Source organism: Armigeres subalbatus, chromosome 3, assembly GCF_024139115.2.
Source record: "Armigeres subalbatus isolate Guangzhou_Male chromosome 3, GZ_Asu_2, whole genome shotgun sequence".
In the NCBI taxonomy this organism is placed as follows: domain Eukaryota; kingdom Metazoa; phylum Arthropoda; class Insecta; order Diptera; family Culicidae; genus Armigeres; species Armigeres subalbatus.
The window spans coordinates 429458893-429471272 of record NC_085141.1 but is presented as its reverse complement, the minus strand read 5'-3'; positions in this window follow the sequence as shown (position 1 = coordinate 429471272).

The window sequence follows — 12380 nt, the reverse complement described above, 5'->3', positions numbered from 1 at the left end:
CCGGCGCGATTCGAACGAACTGGAGTGTTCGCCCGAAATCTTCACACAGTTTTGCACACCATCCACCGTTGCTTTGATCAGTCTGGTAAGCTTCGCAGGGAAGCTGTTCTCGTCTATAATTTTCCATAGCTCTACGCGGTCTATACTGTCGTATGCCGCCTTGAAATCAACGAACAGATGGTGCGTTGGGACCTGGTATTCACGGCATTTTTGAAGGATTTGCCGTACAGTAAAGATCTGGTCCGTTGTCGGGCGGCCGTCAACGAAGCCGGCTTGATAGCTTCCCACGAACTCGTTCACTAATGGTGACAGACGACGGAAGATGATCTGGGATATCACTTTGTAGGCGGCATTAAGGATGGTGATCGCTCGAAAGTTCTCACACTCCAGTTTGTCGCCTTTCTTGTAGATGGGGCATATAACCCCTTCCTTCCACTCCTCTGGTAGCTGTTCGGTTTCCCAGATTCTGACTATCAGTTTGTGCTAAAATTAATGGAAACGAAATAAAATGAGCTTTGATTGTAAATCAATAGTTGTTTCACAGTGAAGCAATAAAGTTGTGTCAAATATTGCTTTTTGTTGTTGAAACTGTTCGATGAAACAGCTAGAACAGCTTTGGGTAAGACTGATCCTGTCGAATTGTCTAGTCAGTATAGGCGTAATATACCTTCCACCCGAATCTGGGTGGCGTGAACGATCACATTGAATCGATAAGGAATGTTTATGTAAATCTTGATACTAATGATCATACGATTTTGCTCGGTGATTACAATCAATCTGGTTTAGTCTGGATTATGACAGAAGAGGATATACCTGTCGTTGATTGTGTGCAGTCGCATATCTCTCAAGCTTGTGGGGCTCTGCTTGATGGATTTAGCTTACACGGCCTGACTCAAATAAATTGCATTGCTAATAGAAACAATCCACTTCTGGACCTTGTGTTAGTAAATGAAACCACTCTCGAAGGGTACAAGAGGCAACTGAAGCTATGTCTAACTTGGATGCTGATCATCCCGCTTTAGAAATCGATCTATGTACACACTTAAAATTCTAAGTTTACCGATTGCCGAGAATCCAACAGCCGAGATATTGGTAATAATTTCGACGAATTTCGGTAAAAATTTTACCGAGATTTCGGTAAACTTTACTGAGTCATCGGTAATCGTTACCGAGATCTCGGCAAAAAATCAACTTTGCCGAGTTTCGGCAAAATATTGACGAAATTTCGGTAAAGGAATTACTGAATTTCAGTAAAAAATATTACCGAGATCTTGGCTGTTGGAATCTCGGCAAAATTTTTACCGAGGTCTACAAAATAATTTAAGTGTGTACTTCCAAACCGGTTTTTATCGCGCCTCCTGAAGAGCCAAGCCTCGACTTTAAAAAAGCAAATTACATCGGATTGCTTGATGCACTTCATCAGATTGACTGGACATTCCTAGATACTCTAGAGATCGATTATGCTGTATCTCGTTTTACAAGCATCATGCTCGATGCAATAACTGAATTTGTCCCACCTCACCGACCTGCTCGTAAGCCTCCGTGGGGTAATGCACGCCTTCGACAGCTCAAGCGAATAAGATCAAAATCGCTTAGACAGTACTGCAAACTACGCTGCCCGTTAACTAAGCAGCAATTCAATCGTGCTAGCTATAATCATAGGATTTACAATCGTTTCTTGTACAAAAGGTACCCGCAGCGAATGCAAGACAATCTGCGAAGGAACCCATGCGAAAAGAGGATGGATTGCCGATTGAGATGTTCCTGGGAGTTCAGTACGTCAATACCGCTGCAGAAAAATACAATCTATTTGCAGCCCATTTTATGGATGCCTTTAACGTATATCAAGCATCAGCGAGGCAAATTAAACGTGCTTGTCTAGATACTCCATGCATTGTGTCTACCCTTAGACAGCTGCAGATAACTCCTCGTCAAGTTAGTTGTAAACTCAAATATTCAGCCAGCCCTGATGGCATTCCGTCATGCATTTTTCAAAGATGTAGTGAGGCATTGATTTTACCGTTAACACTACTTTTCAACCATTCGCTAAGTCAGTACAAGTTTCCCTCATCATGGAAATTTTCTGTGATGTTTCCAGTGCATAAGAAGAACGATAAGCAAAAAGTTTTTGAAATCATTGTGAACGACACACTATTTGCGGCGTGTAAAGCACATATATCTTCGGATCAGCATGGATTTTATCCTAAAAGGTAAACTCCAACTAATCTTACACAATTTATATCACTATGATTGCAAAATATGGACTCCGGTGCACAAGTCGATACAGTGTACACTGATTTCAAATCTGCATTCGATCGAGTTGATCATGGAATACTGCTTGCCCGGCTTGAGAAACTTGGCATATGCCAACATATCATCTGCTGGCTCAAATCATATTTGACGAACCGACAGCTTGCGGTGAAGATATGAACGGAATCATTCAACATTTTTACCAACCCATCTGGCGTGCCCCAAGGCAGCAACCTTGGCCAGCTTTTATTGCTGCTCTTCATCAACGAACTCTCCACAGTGCTTCCAGATAACTGCCGAATATTCTATGCTGATGACTTGAAGCTATATATGGTTGTGAAAAAATTGCAAGACTGCGAAAATCTGCAGCTACTTCTTGATTGCCTGTGTGAATGGTGCTCGAATAACTTTCTGACTTTGAGTGTACAGAAATGCTACGTCATATCCTTCCACCGTAGACAACAGCCCATTAGTTACGATTATCCAGTCCCAAATCAGGCTCTCTCTCGTGTTTCGCAAGTTCGTGATTCGGGTGTTACACTTGATTCGGCACTCACATTTCGCATACATTATAACAACATGATCTCTAGAGCCAACCGGCAGCTCGGGTTTATTTTCAAAATAACTAAAGAATTTCGTGACCCGCTATGCCTTCGATCTCTGTTCTGTGCCTTAGTGAGGTCAATACTCGAATCCAATGCCATTGTATAGTGTCCGTATCAAGCTACTTGGCTCACTAGGATTGAAGCAATTCAACACAAATTCGTCAGATTTGCTTTACGTGATCTTCCCTGGCGTGATCCTTTAAATTTGCCACGATATGAAGATCGCTATAGACTTCTTGGAATCGAAACCCTTGAGCAAAGAAGGAAATGCTCTCAAGCTGTATTTTAAGACTTGATGCCTGGAACACCGAATATGGATTACATGATCCAATTAGGCTTCAATGAATTTTACGAGCTTTTCGACTGCAGCACATCTGTTGCAACCTTCAAACATAGACTTCAAGTCAGTCGATGTGGACCAGAAGGTGAGTGAATGTCCATACACCTCAATAGTGGAGAATTTTTCTATCTTTGTTTTTTTCTCAATTGCTACGGACTTCTTCAATGACGGGACGAGACCAGAACTGCGATGGATCAAATGAACTACATAGACTTCCTAGGATGAATATTTTATTATGATAAGTGAATGTTTGTATTCCGTACGCCAAATGTTTTGTATTGTTTTTAGTTTTTGTCTTGTAATGATGTGGAAAAGATGTGGAGTTGTCATGTTAGCGTATACCAAGGCCTGTACGTTCTATAGCAAAGTGATTCCACTGAATATTATTGCATTTTTTTATGTAGGGGAGAGCGGTTCAAAATGCACCCCTTAAGCTTTTTCGATGTTATCGCCCATATAAACAAAAATACCCAAGCATTTCAACGTATACAGGGGTTAGACAAAAAGATTGAGATAGGCAAAATTTTGTCGAAGTTCAAATCAGCATAACTTTACGTAGAATGATCCGATTTCGATAAAACTGGGACCTTCGGACGCCGAACTCTTCTAGTATACTGTCCTCATGCAAAACCTCAGATTGGCCCTTGGCCACCGGAGATGTTCCGGGTTTTCCGAGGATATGTTGAAAATGCATTTTTTCTTCTGCTTGTCGTTTTATGTGACGTTTACTGCCATCATGTTTCATACTCTCCCTGAAAACTATAACTAATATACTGACCAATGCTGGCTGCAGATTGAAAATCCGTTTGGTATACGCAAAGATATGGCCATTTTCGTAAAATCGGTACGGGACTGACCATACATCCTGAACAAATGTCACTTTCGCAGAACACCCGGAACCTGTTACAAATTGGCCAGAGAGTCTTACAGTCATCATAATGTATCTTTAATAAAGATCCTATATTCATCGTCTTCGGGGGCAGCAGGGACTATGTCCAAGGGCTTGACGATCCCTCCCCAGGCCATCTGCGAGTTGTGGCGCCTGCCTAGGATGTGGTGGGGTTTGACAGTGGGCCCTGTTCATTCATTTATTTAGTTAACATCTAAACAGATAACACTGAATCAACAATTTGACGCCACAATGCACGGTTCGAGGCCGCATCTCTCCATCCTCGGATACGCCCCACGCTCGCCAAGTCGTTTTGAACCTGGTCTGCCCATCTCGCTCGCTGCGCTCCACGCCGTCTCGTACCTGCCGGATCGGAAGCGAACACCATCTTTGCAGGGTTGCTGTCCGGCATTCTTGCAACATGTCCTGCCCATCGTACCCTTCTGGCTTTAGCTACCTTCTGGATACTGGGTTCGCCGTAGAGTTGGGCGAGCTCATGGTTCATTCTTCGCCGCCACACACCGTCTTCTTGCACACCGCCAAAGATGGTCCTAAGCACCCGTCTCTCGAATACTCCGAGTGCTTGCAAGTCCTCCTCGAGCATTGTCCACGTTTCATGTCCCTAGAGAACAACCGGTCTTATAAGCGTCTTGTACATGACACATTTGGTGCGGTGGCGAATCTTTTTCGACCGCAGTTTCTTCTGGAGCCCGTAGTAGGCCCGACTTCCACAGATGATGCGTCTTCGTATTTCACGACTAACGTTGTTGTCAGTCGTTAGCAAGGATCCGAGGTAGACGAATTCCTCGACCACCTCGAAGGTATCCCCGTCTATCGTAACACTGCTTCCCAGGCGGGCCCTGTCGCGCTCGGTTCCGCCCACAAGCATGTACTTTGTCTTTGACGCATTCACCACCAGTCCAACTTTTGTTGCTTCACGTTTCAGGCGGGTGTACAGTTCTGCCACCTTTGCAAATGTTCGGCCGACAATGTCCATGTCATCCGCGAAGCAAATAAATTGACTGGATCTGTTGAAAATCGTACCCCGACTGTTACACCCGGCTCTCCGCATGACACCTTCTAGCGCAATGTTGAACAACAGGCACGAAAGTCCATCGCCTTGTCTTAGTCCCCGGCGCGATTCGAACGAACTGGAGTGTTCGCCCGAAATCTTCACACAGTTTTGCACACCATCCACCATTGCTTTGATCAGTCTGGTAAGCTTCCCAGGGAAGCTGTTCTCGTCCATAATTTTCCATAGCTCTACGCGGTCTATACTGTCGTATGCCGCCTTGAAATCAACGAACAGATGGTGCGTTGGGACCTGGTATTCACGGCATTTTTGCCGTACAGTAAAGATCTGGTCCGTTGTCGAGCGGGCGTCAACGAAGCCGGCTTGATAACTTCCCACGAACTCATTCACTAATGGTGATAGACGTCGGAAGATGATCTGGAATATCACTTTGTAGGCGGCATGAGGGATGGTGATCGCTCAAAAATTCTCACACTCCAGATTGTCGCCTTTCTTGTAGATGGGCCATATAACCCCTTCTTCCCACTCCTCCGGTAGCTGGTCGGTTTCCCAGATTCTGACTATCAGTTTGTGCAGGCAAGTGGCCAGCTTTTCCGGGCCCATCTTGATGAGCTCAGCTCCGATACCATCCTTACTAGCTGCTTTATTGGCCTTTAGCTGTTGAATGGCATCCTTAACTTCCCTCAAGGTGGGGGCTGGTTGGCTTCCATCGTCCGCTGAACTGACGTAGTCATCTCCTCCACTGCCTTGACTTTCACTACCTGTACTCTCCGCGCCATTCAGATGTTCCTCGTAGTGCTGCTTCCACCTTTCGATCACCACACGTTCGTCCGTCAAGATGCTCCCATCCTTATCCCGGCACATTTCGGCTCGCGGCACGAAGCCTTTGCGGGATGCGTTGAGCTTCTGATAGAACTTGCGTGTATCTTGAGAACGGCACAGCTGTTCCATCTCCTCGCACTCCGCTTCTTCCAGGCGGCGTTTCTTCTCCTGAAAAAGGCGGGTCTGCTGTCTCCGCTTCCGTCTATAACGATGTACGTTCTGCCAGGTACATTGCTGCAAAGCGACCGCCCGCGCTGCGTCCTTTCCCACCAGAATCTGTCTGCACTCTTCGTCGAACCAATCGTTCCGTCGACTTCGACCCATATACCCGACGTTGTTCTCCGCTGCGTCGTTAATGGCTGCTTTGACTGTATTCCAGCAGTCCTCAAGAGGGGCCCCATCGAGCTCACCCTCTTCCGGCAACGCTGCCTCGAGATGCTGCGCGTATGCAGTGGCGACATCAGGTTGCTTCAGTCGCTCTAGGTCGTACCGCGGCGGTCGTCGGTACCGAACATTGTTGACGACGGATAGTTTTGGGTGCAGTTTAACCATCACCAGATAGTGGTCAGAGTCGATGTTAGCGCCACGATATGTCCTGACGTCGATAATGTCGGAGAAGTGCCGTCCATCAATCAGAACGTGGTCGATTTGTGATTCTGTCTGCAGTGGTGATCTTCAGGTGTACCGATACGGGAGGCTGTGTTGGAAGTAGGTGCTGCGAATGGCCATATTCTTGGAGGCGGCGAAATCAATTAGTCGTAGGCCGTTTTCGTTCGTCAGCCGGTGAGCGCTGAACTTTCCAATAGTCGGTCTAAACTCCTCCTCTTGGCCAACCTGAGCGTTCAAATCTTATAAGATAATTTTGACGTCGTGGCTTGGGCAGCTGTCGTACTCACGTTCCAGCTGCGCGTAGAATGCATCCTTATCATCATCAGTGCTTCCGGAGTGTGGGCTATGGACGTTGATTATGCTGAAGTTGAAGAACCGGCCTTTGATCCTCAACCTGCACATTCTTTCATTGATCGGCCACCACCCGATCACGCGCCTTTGCATATCGCCCATCACTATGAAAGCTGTTCCCAGCTCGTGTGTGTTGCTGCAGCTCTGGTAGATGGTATGATTACCTCTAAACGTTCGCACCATTGATCCCTTCCAACAAACCTCCTGCAGCGCTACGATGCCGAATCCACGGTCCTTGAGCACATCGGCGAGTATGCGTGTGCTCCCGATGAAGTTGAGAGATTTGCAGTTCCACGAACCGAGTTTCCAATCGCTAGTCCCTTTTCGTCGCAGTGGTCTTCGCCGATGGTTCCGGTCCGTACTCTCTTGTTGATTGTTCGTTGGTTTTTTAAAGGCTGGCTTGCAGGGCCTGACACCTCCTCCTTATTTCCGGTGGACCATGGTGCACAGTTTCATTTAGAGTCCCTCGCTGGCACTCGGACGATGATCAGCCGCCCCTAACATGGAGAACAGACGCTGTTGTGAGCCGATCCTGACATGGAGAACAGACGCTCAATAAGATTTGCACCTCCGGAGAGGAGCAAACCCCCCTTCCCTGTCAGCATACGACCATAGTTCCCACCGGGGTTGGTTACCCGATCTTCCCTAAGGTTGCTCGTATCCCGGCCAGCACCGCGGGGAGGTAGGGATAGGAGTTGCTGGGTAAGAGGCTAAGGACCGCGAGATGGGGTCTATTTTATTCTTTCAGTTACGTGAAGTACCAATGGTACGCTTTACCCAGCTTTTGCCGTGCCAGTGGGCCCTGCTAAACCTCTATAAAAAAGCTGCATGAATCCGCAAGAAAGCTCCGCCAAAGCGACCGTGTGCCGCTCAAAGCGCACAAGCCCAAATCCTGGTGTTAGGTGGGACGCTAAACAGCCCTGACACGACGGCCCTCCGACGAGACAGGAGGTTTTTTTTACAAGGGAGAATGCATTTACACACTAACCCAGTACACGTGCATTGTAGTTGCAAAACTACCACACGGAAGTGTACTGGAGTGTCGGACTCGACCATACCGGTAATACCGACTAAACTCCCTTGGGCTCCACCATCGTTTCCGCCAGGAACTACCTCCCAGTACTACTTCTGGGGGATGGCAGTACTAAACATACTCGCTCATTATCGCTCACACAGGCACCCGTCCCATGCGAGACTGACTTGGGTGCTCGTACCCCATTCACACCATTTGAGTCTTACTTGGATGCTCTCCCAGGCGCTCCGCTGCCATGCCTCGAGGTGTCAATAGCGGTAACTGCCTGGGCCTACAGATATTACGCTACGACACTCCTGCCTCAGCACGAGCAGATCAATCACACCACTGCCGAAGCAGACCACACGCTACCCTGCCGAAGCAGGGACACTCCCCATGCACCACATGTGCACAACTGTAGGTGTGTGGGTACAACCCTAGCAGCACACAAGTTTCTTATAGGTTACTACAACTTATATGTTACCAGATTCAGTCACAACCAAGTTGCTGCAACCATTTTTGTCTGACTTGTGCTGCTCGGGAACCCACTGCTACCCTGCCGCCGAAGCAGCTTCTCTAAAGACCATTCGCTCCATGTGACCCTTATTCGGGTGCTCACTCTAACACTCCACTGCCATGCCTCGAGGTGTCGATAGCTACCTCGACTCCTACCTCAGCATGTGCAGTCCATACTCAGACTTCTGCTGCGCTTCGAGGTGACAATAGCGGCGACACGCTATGACACTCCTGCCTCAGCACAACCAGATCACTCACTCCCTGCCGAAGCAGCTCACGCGCTACCCTACCGAAGTAGGGACACTCCCCAACTCACTCTAACACTCCACTGCCATGCCTCGAGGTGTCGATAGCGGTATGTAGGGTCCGATCAACGATACTACGCTACGACACTCCTACCTCAGCATGTGCAGTCCATACTCAGACTTCTGCTGCGCTTCGAGGTGACAATAGCGGCGACGCGCTATGACACTCCTGCCTCAGCACAAACAGATCACTCACTCCCTGCCGAAGCAGCTCACGTGCTACCCTACCGAAGTAGGGACACTCCCCATGCCAATTGGCACTCCCTGGGCTTGTGCTTTTGAAGCGGCACACAGTCGCTTTGATAGAGTCTGATTACGGGCACTTGTGGTTTTTTGGGAGGGATTTTAGCAGAGCCCACTGCTAAATCCCACCACGCCCTAGGCAGTTCTCCCTGACTCACAGACAGCTGGGGAGGGGTCGTCAAGCCCTTGGACATGGTCCATGCTGTCCCTGCTGTCCCTGCTGCCCCCGGACAGGAGGTTTGCGCAGGCCCAATAAGCCGCCTTTAAAAACAACTATTACGAACGACATAGAAGATAATACGACTCAGGCGGGATTTATGGGTGAACGCTCTACCACAGACCAGGTGTTCGCCATACGTCAGGTATTGCAGAAATGCCGCGAATACAACGTGCCCACACATCATCTATTTATCGACTTCAAAGCCGCATATGATTCAATCGATCGGGACCAGCTATGGCAGCTAATGCACGAAAACCGGATAAACTGAAACGGTTGATCAAGGCGACGATGGATCGGGTGATGTGCGTAGTTCGAGTTTCAGGGGCACTCTCGAGTCCCTTCGAAACGCGTAGAGGGTTACGGCAAGGTGATGGTCTTTCGTGTCTGCTATTCAACATCGCTTTGGAGGGAGTAATACGAAGGGCAGGGATTGACACGAGTGGTATGATTTTCACGAAGTCCGTCCAGTTATTTGGTTTCGCCGACGACATTGATATCATGGCACGTAGCTTTGAGAGGATGGAGGAAGCCTACATCAGACTGAAAAGCGAAGCTAAACGGATTGGACTAGTCATCAACACGTCGAAGACGAAGTTCATGATAGGAAGAGGCTCAAGAGAGGTCAATGTAAGCCACCCACCACGAGTTTATATCGGTGGTGACGAAATCGAGGTGGTTGAAGAATTCGTGTACTTGGGCTCACTGGTGACCGCCGATAACGATACCAGCAGAGAAATTCGGAGGCGCATAATGGCTGGAAATCGTACGTACTTTGGACTCCGTAAGACGCTCCGATCGAATAGAGTTCGCCGCCGTACCAAACTGACTATCTACAAAACGCTTATAAGACCGGTAGTTCTCTACGGACACGAGACCTGGACGATGCTCGTGGAGGACCAACGCGCACTGGGAGTTTTTGAAAGGAAAGTGTTGCGTACCATCTATGGTGGGGTGCAGATGGCGGACGGTACGTGGAGAAGGCGAATGAACCACGAGTTGCATCAGCTGTTGGGAGAACCATCCATCGTTCACACCGCGAAAATCGGAAGACTGCGGTGGGCCGGGCACGTAGCCAGAATGTCGGACAGTAATCCGGTGAAAATAGTTCTCGATAACCATATTTGCATTATTCCTATCTGTTATCGTTTCATCATGTTCCCGGAACCGTTTTTACGGAAATGGCCATATCTCTGCGTAGTTTTGATGGATTCTTGATCTACAGCCACCGTTGATCGGCATATTAGTCCTAGTTTTTAAAGAAAGCATAAAACATGATGAATGTAAACGTGAGATAAAACGACAAGCAGTGAAAAAATGCATCTTGAACATACCTTCAGAAAACCCGGAACATCTACGGTGGTCAAGGACCAATCTTAAGTTTTTCAGTATACTAGAAAAGCGTCCGGTTTTAAAGGTCCTAATTTTATCTAAATCGGATTATTGTACGCAAAGTTATGATGATTTGAATCTCGACATAATTTTAGCTATCTCGACCTTTTTGTCTAACCCCTGTAGGTGCAAAATTTACAACCCCAGCTACATATCACAATGATCACAATAAAGGTTTTCATGACTTTCTAACGCATTAAAAAAATGTTTGAAAAATAGGCCTGGGGCAAAACGCCCGAATGGTGGTCCAAAATGACTCAATTGCATGCAAAATGATGGTGAACGCATGGTTGTTTATTTTTTCTTAATGGATTGAACTACAATCTTACGGATGTGGCGGAAGAATAGCTAATCGTTAAATTTGAGTAAATATGATGGGATTTTGCTAATTTTTTCCTATGGAGCTCAATGATGGATAACTAATTATGAATTGTAATGGTAATATTCGTTCATAAATGTACTACAACAGATTATATGAGTGAGGCCATTTTGCCCCAGGGGTGCATTTTGGATCATTTTCCTCTATCTATTTTGTCCACCTAGAAGTGAGATTCGAAGGCGTTAAATCGCACTTGGACCTCACTAGTGCTTAATCAACTGGTGGACTGAGGTTTCACTGGTAACATCGTAGCTTTTCAACTGTCGAAGACGAGTTTAGTACTTTCCATTTAATTCCTTACTTCTACCTCCTACCATTCTCTTCCTTACTTCCTCACTTCTCTTTCTTCTTCGTTCTTCGGGGCCCCGCGCACTGCTACTCCGCTACCTGTAGACTCTTCGGTTTCTGCAACTGGGTCAGGGGTGGATGTCAGCTTCTTCTCGGAGGACTGCAGCCTCTCGTGGACCATCTGCCTGTGTCGTGCATCTCTCGAGTGTAGTGACGAACTCGAGGCTTCAGCAGTCCGTGGACGTACTGGGAAAAAACCTGGTTTTATGGCGCACTTGGTGGACACACTCTCCTAGGGCAGGTATCGGATTTCAGAACGGCGGGAAACCGCGATGGCGTTTTATAATAAAACCGCGAGGTCCTGGTGACACAATAGGTACACAAGATGGCGATTAAAGGTCACATAAGGAACAGGGGCTAGCCTGGGGAGTTTGACAGATAAAACTTTGGAAGAAAGTTCGGTTCGGAAGTCCATACTTCCAAATTTTAATTTGGTGCTACGCCGACAATAATTAGTAAGTGAAGATTCAATTCGCGCCCAGTGGTTATTTTTTTAATAAGCAGAACAATCGCCCGGTCATCAAAAATTATGTTCTACTTTGTGCGGTTAGTAGAATCATCGGTCGGTCCCTAGAAGAATCGTTTTTCTCACTGATCAGAAAATACAAATTTGGTAAATTTAGATTTGATCAACGGATAGTTGTTGATAGATTGAGGTTAAGAAATCGCCTGTAAATTACTTAAAGAATAAACTGTAAATAAAATCGATATTAGCATACTCTTTCGACAGCCGGCTGGCAAGAGTTTAAATAAAAACAGGTAAACAACATAGTCTGTGGGTCGAATTGCCAGCTTGAGGCAAACCTCCATGACCTACCTTACCCTACCCAACCACCAACTCCGTAGAACTTATGAGGGCGTCGCCAAGTCGGGGGCCTCTCGTTAAGTAAGTTCTACATCAACATTTCCTTTCCTATCCCTAGTTACGGTAAAGATGGGCGTGGCCGGGAGTAGTAATCCTCATGCTTATGCCATTTTTATCTTAGATTGGAAACAAGGGTAATTCCCCACCTTGATTTCCGATAGCAATCTGGATAAGGATTCCATAAGAAACATGAGTATCACTAGT